Below are 10,101 nucleotides of genomic sequence, written 5' to 3'. Positions count from 1 at the left end.
GGAAGGGAAGGGAAGGGAAGGGAAGGGAAGGGAAGGGAAGGGAAGGGAAGGGAAGGGAAGGGAAGGGAAGGGAAGGGAAATGGTTGCAATTGCAGCCTCCTTTCAGAAAGCCATGATGTCACCTTTCTGCCTGTGCTTTCTGGTTTTAGCTATAAAAAGTGATGGGTTGAAGCATTCCACACAACTCTTTGTAAAACTCCAGCACAATGTGCATTCTGAGCTTGAAAATTGAGGCATCCATCCCTACTTGCATTCACTGAACTGGACATTTTGCCATGCACATTATTGTAAAGAGGATCTCATATTACTTCTCTTTCTTAAAAACTGATGTTACAAAATGATGGACAGCCTCMAATTCCATTAAGCTCAGTGCATGTGCTCAGCTGCTGATAGGATTTGGTCTCCAGGCTTATATGTAATTTATGTCTCTTTCTCCATGGTGGCATATCAAATCCATATTACCCCATCAGTTCTTTGCCAGCAACACAAGAATTACTGCTCCATTAAAGAAAATGTGGAAATTACTGCTTTTTTTTCCCCCATGTGTTGCTAAGAGGCTTTATAATAGAGTCATAAGCTGGGAGTGAATGGAAARGGACCACAGATGGAATCTGCTCAAACCTAGTCCAGCAACAGCTTAGGGCCTCATTCAGCCAAATTTTATCTTCAAGGATAGAGATCCCACAACCTCTCTGTTCAATTGCTTCATCACACTCATGATAATCCTTCTTTTTCCTCTTATCAAAATCACAATCTCATGATAATCCTTTTTTTCTCTTATCAGAATCACAGTCTCTCTTATGTTTCAAAGCCTTTGGTCCTTCTGCTGTACCCTCTCCAAATGATCTGGCTCCACCTTCTCTAAACACTCCTAATTAACAGACTTTCTGTCACATAAGAAAAAAAAAAGATGGGCAGAGTTGCAGAATGTGTATTCAGACTGAAACTTCAGAATATTGAGACTCCAGAGGAGTTAGTCTGAGCTACTGGCTCAGATGATTGGTTCAGTGAGGATCAAAAATGTACGAAAATCTTATTTGATCTGAGAGTCAAACATCACTCATAGCTTTGCACAGATCAAGGAATTCAGACCAGATTTGTCACTAGGAAGAGCCAAAGAGAAACTCCTCTCCAAACAATTTTCCAAATCARTTGTCCAATTTTCTTTTGAAAAAGCCTGCAAGTGCTCCAGCACTTTTTGGTGTCATGTCTGAGATGTCCCTTTGCCCTTCCAGGTAGATTTGATATGTGATGTTTAGTGCTGATCCCCTCAGGAATGTGATGTTTAGTGCAGATCCCCTTTAAAACCGGCAGGTGGATGAGTCAAAGTCAAAGCAAGAATAAAAGAAGCAATTCTGTTGCTTCAAGGACAGCTTCTGTCTGACTTCAAGGACACCTCTGAATCTGGCTGCCCGCATTGGTCACCTGATGGCAAATGGCAGCTGTGTGGGATCATGACAGTGACATCTGTGAAACAGGAAACCTTRAGGAACTGTGAGAAAGAGGGCTCTTGGGAGCTGTACTCTCAAGCATCTGAAGAGCTGTAGTCAGTCTCTTGTCCGGCTGAAGCTCACGCTTTTGGGTGCTGGAGCCACCTTGATGGTGTGTAAWGCAAAGTTGGGAAGGAAATACTGGCTGGGTGTCAGGTTTAGGGATCCAACAGATGTGTTAAGGGTATGTTTGACTCTAGATAGGCATAGAAGTCACGTGCACTCGAGTGAGTTCAGAAACATTGCTGCACTGGGACTAGGGCAGGGCCAGGAAGCTCTGACCTCTGAGGTGTCAGGAGGCCAAAAATAGAGATCCAGTATGAAAGCTACACCATATGAAAACTGGTGGAAACCAAAGTGCTGCTATACTTTTATTTTAATTTATTTTATTTTATTTTATTTTATTTTATTTCATTTTATTTCATTTTTTAAATTTTATTTCCTTTTATTTCCTTTTAAAAAAATTATTTCTTTTTATTTTATTTTATTTTATTTTATTTATTTTTATTTCTTTTTTACTTTGTCCTGAGAAGCTTACAGTGTCATACCCTGGCCTATTTTGGTCCCTGGGGATGTGAATAAAAATATGACTCATGACAACTCATTAAGACTAGTTGCAGAATGATTAAGCTAAACAATATTTTCCTTTGGGAGAACCACAACTATTTCATGTCCTAGATAATAGATTTTTATATGCTTTCCCTTGGCTAGAAAATGCAAGTTCCTTGCTACACATTCCCTGCTGGTTTTGGTCACTGAATTCATGGCGTTTGAAAAGGAGATAATGGAAGTTCTCATATCCCATTTATTCYTGGAGACTCTCAGTTCAGTGGGGGGTCTGAGCATTTCTTGCCACCAGCAGTAATGATAATGGGTCTCACTTAATGAGAAGCCACTGAGATAGGCACACACAGSACAACAAATCAGCAACTACACGTGCAGCCTTGATAGAAGGAAGACCACAGGACTCCAGAGTCTCTTCCAGAGGTCATTGATTTGTTGGTCCTTTAAGGAAATGGATGATTGCTGGTCCCTGCAGTTTGCTGACACTGTGGAGGACAGCTCTTTCCAAGGGCAGTTTGTGAAACGTGACTGTAGACTGTGGGATGGAGACCACAGGAGGCTGAGAATAGCAATGAAGCCTCTACCAAAGCTGGCCCTGGGGCAGGTGAGAATAACTCCCTTATTAAGACAGAGCAAAAGCAGGAATGAGCCCATGTACCTGTAGACAAGACCTGATGAGCAAACTTGGAGCCTTCAGCTTTGGGAAATGCCACAGGCGGTTTCTCTGCAGCAGCAGCAGCCAGTTCATGAAGGAGGGCAAGAGCTGCTTGTCCTCTGCGCTGGACCATAGCCAGCAGCACTGGGGGAAGTCAGGGACATCTAAGCTCCCTGCAGGTAATTAAAAGCTGATTGTGTCTAAAATTAGCTGCCAGCAGCTGAACGTGTGCTAAGCCCACCCAAGYGGGTCCCTGGTCCCAGCTCTCTCACAGGTAGGATTTTCCACCTCTCAGCATCCATGGCACAGCAGCTCTGGGTGCCTRCAACCTCAGCAAAGAGGTGCTTCCCCTCTTACACCCACCAAGAGGTCAGTGTGCCCAGAAATAAGATGTATTAGTGCCAATACTGGCCTTGTATTGCCCTTACATAGTTTTGCCCTGGGTGAAGGGAGGACTCCAGTTTCCAGCACTGCTAATCCTCTRTAAAGTTCACTTGGTAGCTGGAGAGATTGCTGCAGGTTTAGTGAAAACAAACATCTTCCCCTGAAATGTGTTGCCTTTGGCCAGGCTGATGTGTTTATCAAGCAGCCCCTTCGTCACTGCCTGCTCTATTTTATGCCATCAATTACCAGTGCCTCGTGTGCTTTAGCTCTGTGGTGGGCTCTATGCATAGTCTGTCTACAAACAGTGCAAACAAAGTTAATCTGATTGTAGCTGGCTTGCTCTAATTAGAGCAACCCTGGAGCGTGTGTCCTYGGTGTTGACATTGTTCTCCAGGATGAGGAGAGCAGACACCAGGACTCCTGGACTTTGCTGCCAGCCTTCCCTCTCTGKRTCAACAGGATCTTTAGAATTAAAAYGTTGAATAAATGCAAGCWACCTRGAATGTTTTGCATATTTGTGAATGCATCCGATGCCCTTAAAAAGTGGGGTTTTATTCGGACAAAGAAACTAATTATACTTTAATTAGGATACCYCCTAACAGTTACTAGTCACAAAGGAAGACTAAGATTCCCTATCAAGAATATACAATTCAAAAGAAGACCGCCAAGATAAAATCCATACTCAGAGGTACTTATTGTCATGAAGTTGGATGATTGTAATAGAGCTGAGCAATACTTCAGAAAGCAAATTTTACTAGATAAATGGTCAGTGCTCCTTGTTATGGCATTTAGAAGAAGTTCAAAGTCTTCTGAAAGCAATGGATCACAGGGAAGCTAGATTAACTTTTTATCAAATTATGACCTAGGCAGAAATATTTAGCTCTTCCAAAGAGTGTAACCATTGCTGAGCTCTTAGCTAAACCCAGAGCTYTATGGGCAAGAAGCATCTCGCAGATTTTTTGCCACTGAGGAAGAAGGGCATTCACAGTTTATAGACTAGACTAGACACATTTCTGTCTGAAGGCAGCTGAGAATGAGAGAGAGMCTGTGAGGAGAGTGATGAGGACAGGTCTGTCCAGTGTAACAGGAAACCTCCTCATCAAATTTCCAGGGAGATGAATTATGGGGTAGTGTAGCTTCCACTGTCACCACTCATTTGTTGCACTTAATGAATTACTGGAATCGGTCACATAGTGGRTGCTAAAAGACCAGAAAAAACATCCTGCTGCTCACCTGGGCAGAGGTGCAGGGCACCTGAACAAAGCATCAGGGCCTTGGCCTGATAAAAGGAGTCAGTGTGGGTACAAGAAAAGCAAAGCGTGTCTTCAGCTGGGCTGGGAAAGCAAGGTCTCAGCTGTCTGTGTCCATCAAAACCAGACGGGATTTAGATTTTGGATAAATTATGAGGACTAGCTGGGTCAGTAATTGGACATGTTTCAATTCCCTGTGCAGTTTCACGGCTCTTTAGCAGAATTATGTAAGAAATCCCCATTTCAAAGTGTATTTTTTTCAGAGGCTGGTGGTATTTGTGCAAAGGGTCTGTGCAGCCTCGATCTACCACAGAGCACCCACGGGACAGCAGAAATGTCATTTTCTTCTGTAGCACAATGCTACTGAGAATTTTATTGGCTATTCTGACCCTTTTAGCCCTCTGGCACTTCTGTTTTGCTTTTCTTTATTCATTTTCAAGGACCCAAACTGGGAACCATATGCAGACCCTCCAGCGGGTATCTTGTACTGCCCAATATGTATTCTGGCAGCTGCTCTGAACCAGAGGATACCCAGACTGCTGGCACGGGTAGGGCAGGAATCTGCCACCCCAGGGGTGTGGCCACCTGCCCTGGGGTGCTCTAGTCAGGAGTCACAGCTTGGCTTTGAGCCTGTGTGGAAACAACATGTATTTGGGGTTAGAGCTTCAAATGGGGAAGCTGCCATCCTTAATTAAACTCCWCCATAAGGCTGTATCTTGGGATTGGCACACACAGATCTCTGAGCACGATTTTTCCAAATCTCTCTCCTTGTTTCTGCTCTTGAACACTTTCAGTGCTGCAGCTGGTGCTTCCTCCCTTTGGCAGCAGAGCTTTTTACAAGTGGCATCCACGCAGGCAGGATTCCTAACAGCCCAAGGACGAAGGATGGTGCTTGGGAACTCAGGTGGGAGAATAAGCTTAGGGGTAGCATCTATTAAAAAAAAAAAGCACTGAGGTATCCCATGAGGGAGTTTGCCGTAATTTTTCCTGAACTCTGCCCAAGACTGACTGAATGGCTGTGGGATTAGCCCTGGATTTGGGAGAGTCTGCTTTTTCCTTGGGTGTGATTTCTTATTCTTGTTGGTAGGTAGCAGGAATCAATCATGGACCACAGATGCCCATTCAGCAACTGTTCCTCTGTCTCCAACTCACTGGGCTGAGCATTTCAAAGGAAGGACACATGGTGAGACTGAGGACCATCTCCTCCCCACGTTGTGTCTCCTCATGATCGACATAAATTAGGTATGGGCTTAATCTTCAAAGCTCACTGTTTCATGTCCCTTTCAACATTTGCAGCTAGGAGAACTCTAAGCAATTCCKTGCATCATGACTTTGCCACAACAGCTGCCTTTGGTTGTAGGCTCTGGTTTAATTAACCTGCCATGAGAACAAATTTCCTTTCACCCTTCTTTAATTTCTCACTCTCTAATTTCATCACAGAGTCATTTTTGTCTCAGTTGCCACATGAGGACAGTAAAACAGGGATAATGGCAGAGTGATTCCTATGTGGGGATAATGGCACAGTGAATAACCAAAGCCTGCAAGCACCCAGGTACTAACTATGGCAAGTACTGTGGCTGCACTTGGCTGTCACTGGCTTTGGAATATTATCTTCCCCAGATATGRAATATTATCTTCAGGGTATGTAAGTCACATCACTGAATTCACTGAGAGAARGCTACTCAGTCACATTCTCAAGCAGTCTGAAATGCTGTTTCTCCTCTATCAACCCCCTCTTCCTTGCCCCTTCCTATATCTCTTTTCCCAGGTATCTGGAAAGCTGAAAAAAATCAGGTTTATTTAAGGGAGCTTTCTAAAGAACAGAGGAACTGTCAGAGCTGCTTCATGCAGAGATCTATGCTGGTCTGTAATGCAAAATTATTTAGGAGGCCTGAAAAGGAGGCCAGCTCTGGGCACCAAAACTTCACCGGTGCACTGCAGGAGCACTCTAAATTCAGCTCAAGAGATTGCATATGTTAATTATCATCCAGGAGAGAGGAGCCACGGGAAGATATTGAACTATCCAAAACATTTTTTAGAACACCTAGACAGGAAAATAAGCCCTCTGATTTATTCCACAGAAAGCAAAGGCAATAAGATGCTCAGATAGATGGGGAGTGCATKATYTCACATCTCTTTCCCCCTGGCGTASTCTCATGGATGTCAATGGATGATCACTTGCACAAGCAAGAAGGCACAGCTGAGCCACAGCAGGGGGTGCCTGTAGCCTCTTGCCTGGATGCAAACAGGGTCATCCCAGCCATACTGATTATATGCAGTGGCATGAAAAAAGTGGGTCGTCAGTATAGACAGGATAACCTAGCACTGAGTGGGTTTTTGTTACAAAACTCTCAAGCTGTCCGATATCAAAGGCCAGATAATATAAAGCCTCCTGCAGCAACAAATCCAGGCTTGAGCAAGAACAGTTCTGACTCCCCTGCAGGCTGTGAGCGATTATGTTCTCTGTATATGTCCAACATTTTCTCACCCTTTGTGAGATGCTTAGCAGGGTGGAAGTCTTGCAGGGAGACACCTCAAGCATGTGTCAGAAATGGAGCCCAAAGCAAAGCAACGCAGTCTGGAAGATTTAGTGCTCAGGGTACTGTCAGCAGCAATCTGAGGGGAAGCATTTGGTCCTGTGACACTCAAGAGATAACTTATGTCTTCCTGSTAGCAGGAGTTTGACCTACTTCCCTCTGCCTTTCAGAGGAATCTAATGCAAAATGGCCCAGAAAAGAAAATATAATTCTTTGTGGTGTCCTGAAGTCACAGCCAGGCATCTGAATGCTTGGCACCGAATTTCACAGTCTGAGACACTCAAAACTGACAGATCTGGGTCTTCCTGGGCCCGTCTTTTCTTCTTTCCTGTTTTTGTGGGTTTTGCCTCTGGAGGACAGAAACTGCTGGGGACATCCTACAGGTGAGATTGCAGAAACAGAGACTTCAAGGAAMCTACCAAATATCCTGACATTTATGATGAAGCCTTTAAATCAGACCCTTTGATTTTACCCTCTTCTTCACCTACGCTCCTGTCTGCAGCACAGTGAGCTATGGGATCCTTTGGGCACGTGTATGATTTGGGTTGGTTTGCCTGGGAACCACAGCAGCCAGTGTCAATATGYGGAAATAACAAAACATCTCTAAGGATAACCAAAAGTTCTGCTCTCTAACAGAGAGAAAAAACAAACCATCGATCTCACATGGTGGTGCAGCATTTGTCATCCAACAGGATCCCAAAAGTCATCAGCCCACTGAGATGGGGATATTGTTAGAAAGGGATGTAGACAGCCTGTGAGGGATCATAAAAATCTTTCCTTCTTTAACTGCCCTTGCTCCTGCTGCATGCAGACTCTGGCAAAAGCCACCAGCCAAATATGAGGGCTTTTCAAAAACTGGATTTACTTAAAGGCACAGTTCTCTAGAGAAGTGGCCTTGCAGATGCCACTACTCTCAGCTGCTGCCAAAGCATTCCCTGTTTTGTAGTTAAAAGTTGATATCCTCAGTGCTGTTTGTGTTAGCACTGACTCACTGGTCCCCCACTGCTCSGGGAGAGGGAAGGGATGTGATCCACATGTCACACTTGGGAAGACACAGAGACAGACAGSTCTGTTGAGATCAATAGATTAATGAAATGGACTAACATGGTTTGGCAGCTCTTGACACCATAAATCAGGATGACACCTTGCCTATAGAGGAAACTGCAATAAAAAGGACYATAACAATGTAGCCTCTGATGTGTAGACATTCCTGTTTCAAGGSAAGATGCTGGCTGCAACCACACAAACTCCTGTGGAATTCTCAAAGTAAGACTGAAAAGGTGAAGTGCCCAGAGCTTTGAGCTCTGATCCTTTCAAGCAGTGCTTGAACTCATTTGTACAGTAGAACCACCCACCCCTTTCAAAAAAGAAAATCCACTAAACCCCATTTTGAATAGTATTATGTRGCATTCATAACTGAAAAAAAACCCAAAGGTTAAGCTTCAAACACTCATTTATTACACTTTCTTTGCTTGTTTTCATGCTTGCAGGCCTGTGAATGTCTGCATATGGCTCTTCATGACATCTTACAGATCCTCTGCAAGTGTCTGGGCTTCAGGTTGTGGAGAAGCACTTTGGTGTTTGGACAGGATTGCCTTTCTTAGCAGTGAAAGTGGCCCCAACCACAGGAAACATCAAGCAGCCATTTCTCTTTTGCTCAATCACTATAAATAACATATAAACAGAMGAGTTTTTTTCAGAGAAACTGGACAAATTCTTGGAAGAAAAATTCCCCCCAGGATGATGGCATGCAGGAAATCCCTGAGCCACAAATCTCAGGAGGCTGGGAAATATTTGGGAGATCAAGTAGTGCTTGTTTGACCTTTATATGTCAGCTCCTGGCAGAGGTAGATCAGGGCTAAACAGGCCATTGACTTTAGGACAACTTTTCTGAGCCACCTCTTAATTGTTTGTTATTTGCTTTTCTCTTGGATATGCTTGGATGGAGTAGGATGGCAGCAGTTTTGCTGAAATGGGTGAATGCTGGCCACCCCTAGACCGGGCAAAGCCTCTGGCAAACACGCCAGGCAGTGTGAGGGGAAACCCACGTGGTCATCCAGATGAACTCTCCCGGGTTCTCTCCTCACTTTTCCCCAGGGGCRGACCAAATGCACTGATGTGCCTCTGAACCACTGGTGTCTGGGCCAAGGACTCCTGGAAGATGTAATTAGCAAGAGCAAAGATCCCCCTGTCTGGAAACCCATGGGTGTCTGACTGTGTGTTCGCAGCACCACCTAGTGCTTCACAGAGTCTTCTTGTCCTCCTTCCCAAATCCGCGGTGATGTACCCAGGACCCATCCTTTCCTGCCCGGCACACCGCTAGYCCGGTTGGAGGGCTCGCTGTGGAAGCAAACTCTTTGTTGGAGCACAGCAGATGTGTGACAGCCTGGGAGGGGRCAGCACAGGATTGGAGGGGTGCCGGCATCTCAGGTGTGCTGGGTGCTGGTGTGCACCTCTGAGCGACACCTGCGACATCCGCGAGTGCCTGAAGTCCGTCCAGGACTGCGCATCATGCCTTAGTTGAACCCTTTTCAGAATCGCTATAAAATTAATGATAAATACTTGGCAACGGTTTGGAGTAACTTCAGTGCTCCCCTCCGCCTTTCTCCAGAGAAGCTGCAGAGCCAATGCCCTCTGCTGATAGTAGAGGATCATTATCTACCGTGCAGTAGAAAAAAAATCCTGATTTTTTTATCGAATCGCTCTTGTTTAATTTTGTCAGCAGCCCCACTGTTATTCCCAGGGCTGAAGGAAAAAAAATCCCAGAATAGTTACGGCTGGAAGGAACCTCCGGAGATCACCCAGCCCAACCCCTGCCAAGGCAGGGTCACCTGGAGCAGGTGACAAAGGAACGCGTCCAGGTGGGGTTTTAATGTCTCCAGAGAGGCAGACCCCACGATCTCCCTGGGCAGCCTGTTCCAGAGCTCTGCCACCCTCATGTAAAGAAGTTCTTCYTCGTGTTCGGTTGGAACTTGTGTTTTACTTCACGGCCATCACTCCTCATCCTGTCTCTGGRCACCAGCRGAACGCCTGCCTGGGAGCGGCATCAGGCGGCCAGTATTTATCTGAGGGAGAGCTGCTGAGCTCAGGCTCTCCAAAGATCCGGGAGCCTGCTCTGTTTAGGGATGTGGGGCGATGCGGGGGGTCGTAGAGGAACTGGAAGCCGTGATCCAGCGGGGTCAGCGCGGCCCCTCACCACACGGCCCCTCACCACACGCCCC

At 45.5% G+C, this 10,101-nt stretch overlaps 1 protein-coding gene across 1 annotated transcript in view; it reads left to right on the top strand.

Annotated features, from left to right (window-relative positions):
- The window catches only part of PARP1 (poly(ADP-ribose) polymerase 1), a 73,014-nt gene that overhangs the window by 29,902 nt on the left and 33,011 nt on the right, over positions 1 to 10,101 (top strand). The gene's annotated exons all lie outside the window — the stretch shown is intronic.

Source organism: Malurus melanocephalus, unplaced genomic scaffold, assembly GCF_030028575.1.
Source record: "Malurus melanocephalus ecotype Western Australia unplaced genomic scaffold, MMel_1.1 scaffold_235, whole genome shotgun sequence".
NCBI classification, from domain to species: domain Eukaryota; kingdom Metazoa; phylum Chordata; class Aves; order Passeriformes; family Maluridae; genus Malurus; species Malurus melanocephalus.
The sequence above is the reverse complement of the archived record's forward strand: the minus strand, read 5'-3'. Positions and strand labels throughout refer to the sequence as shown.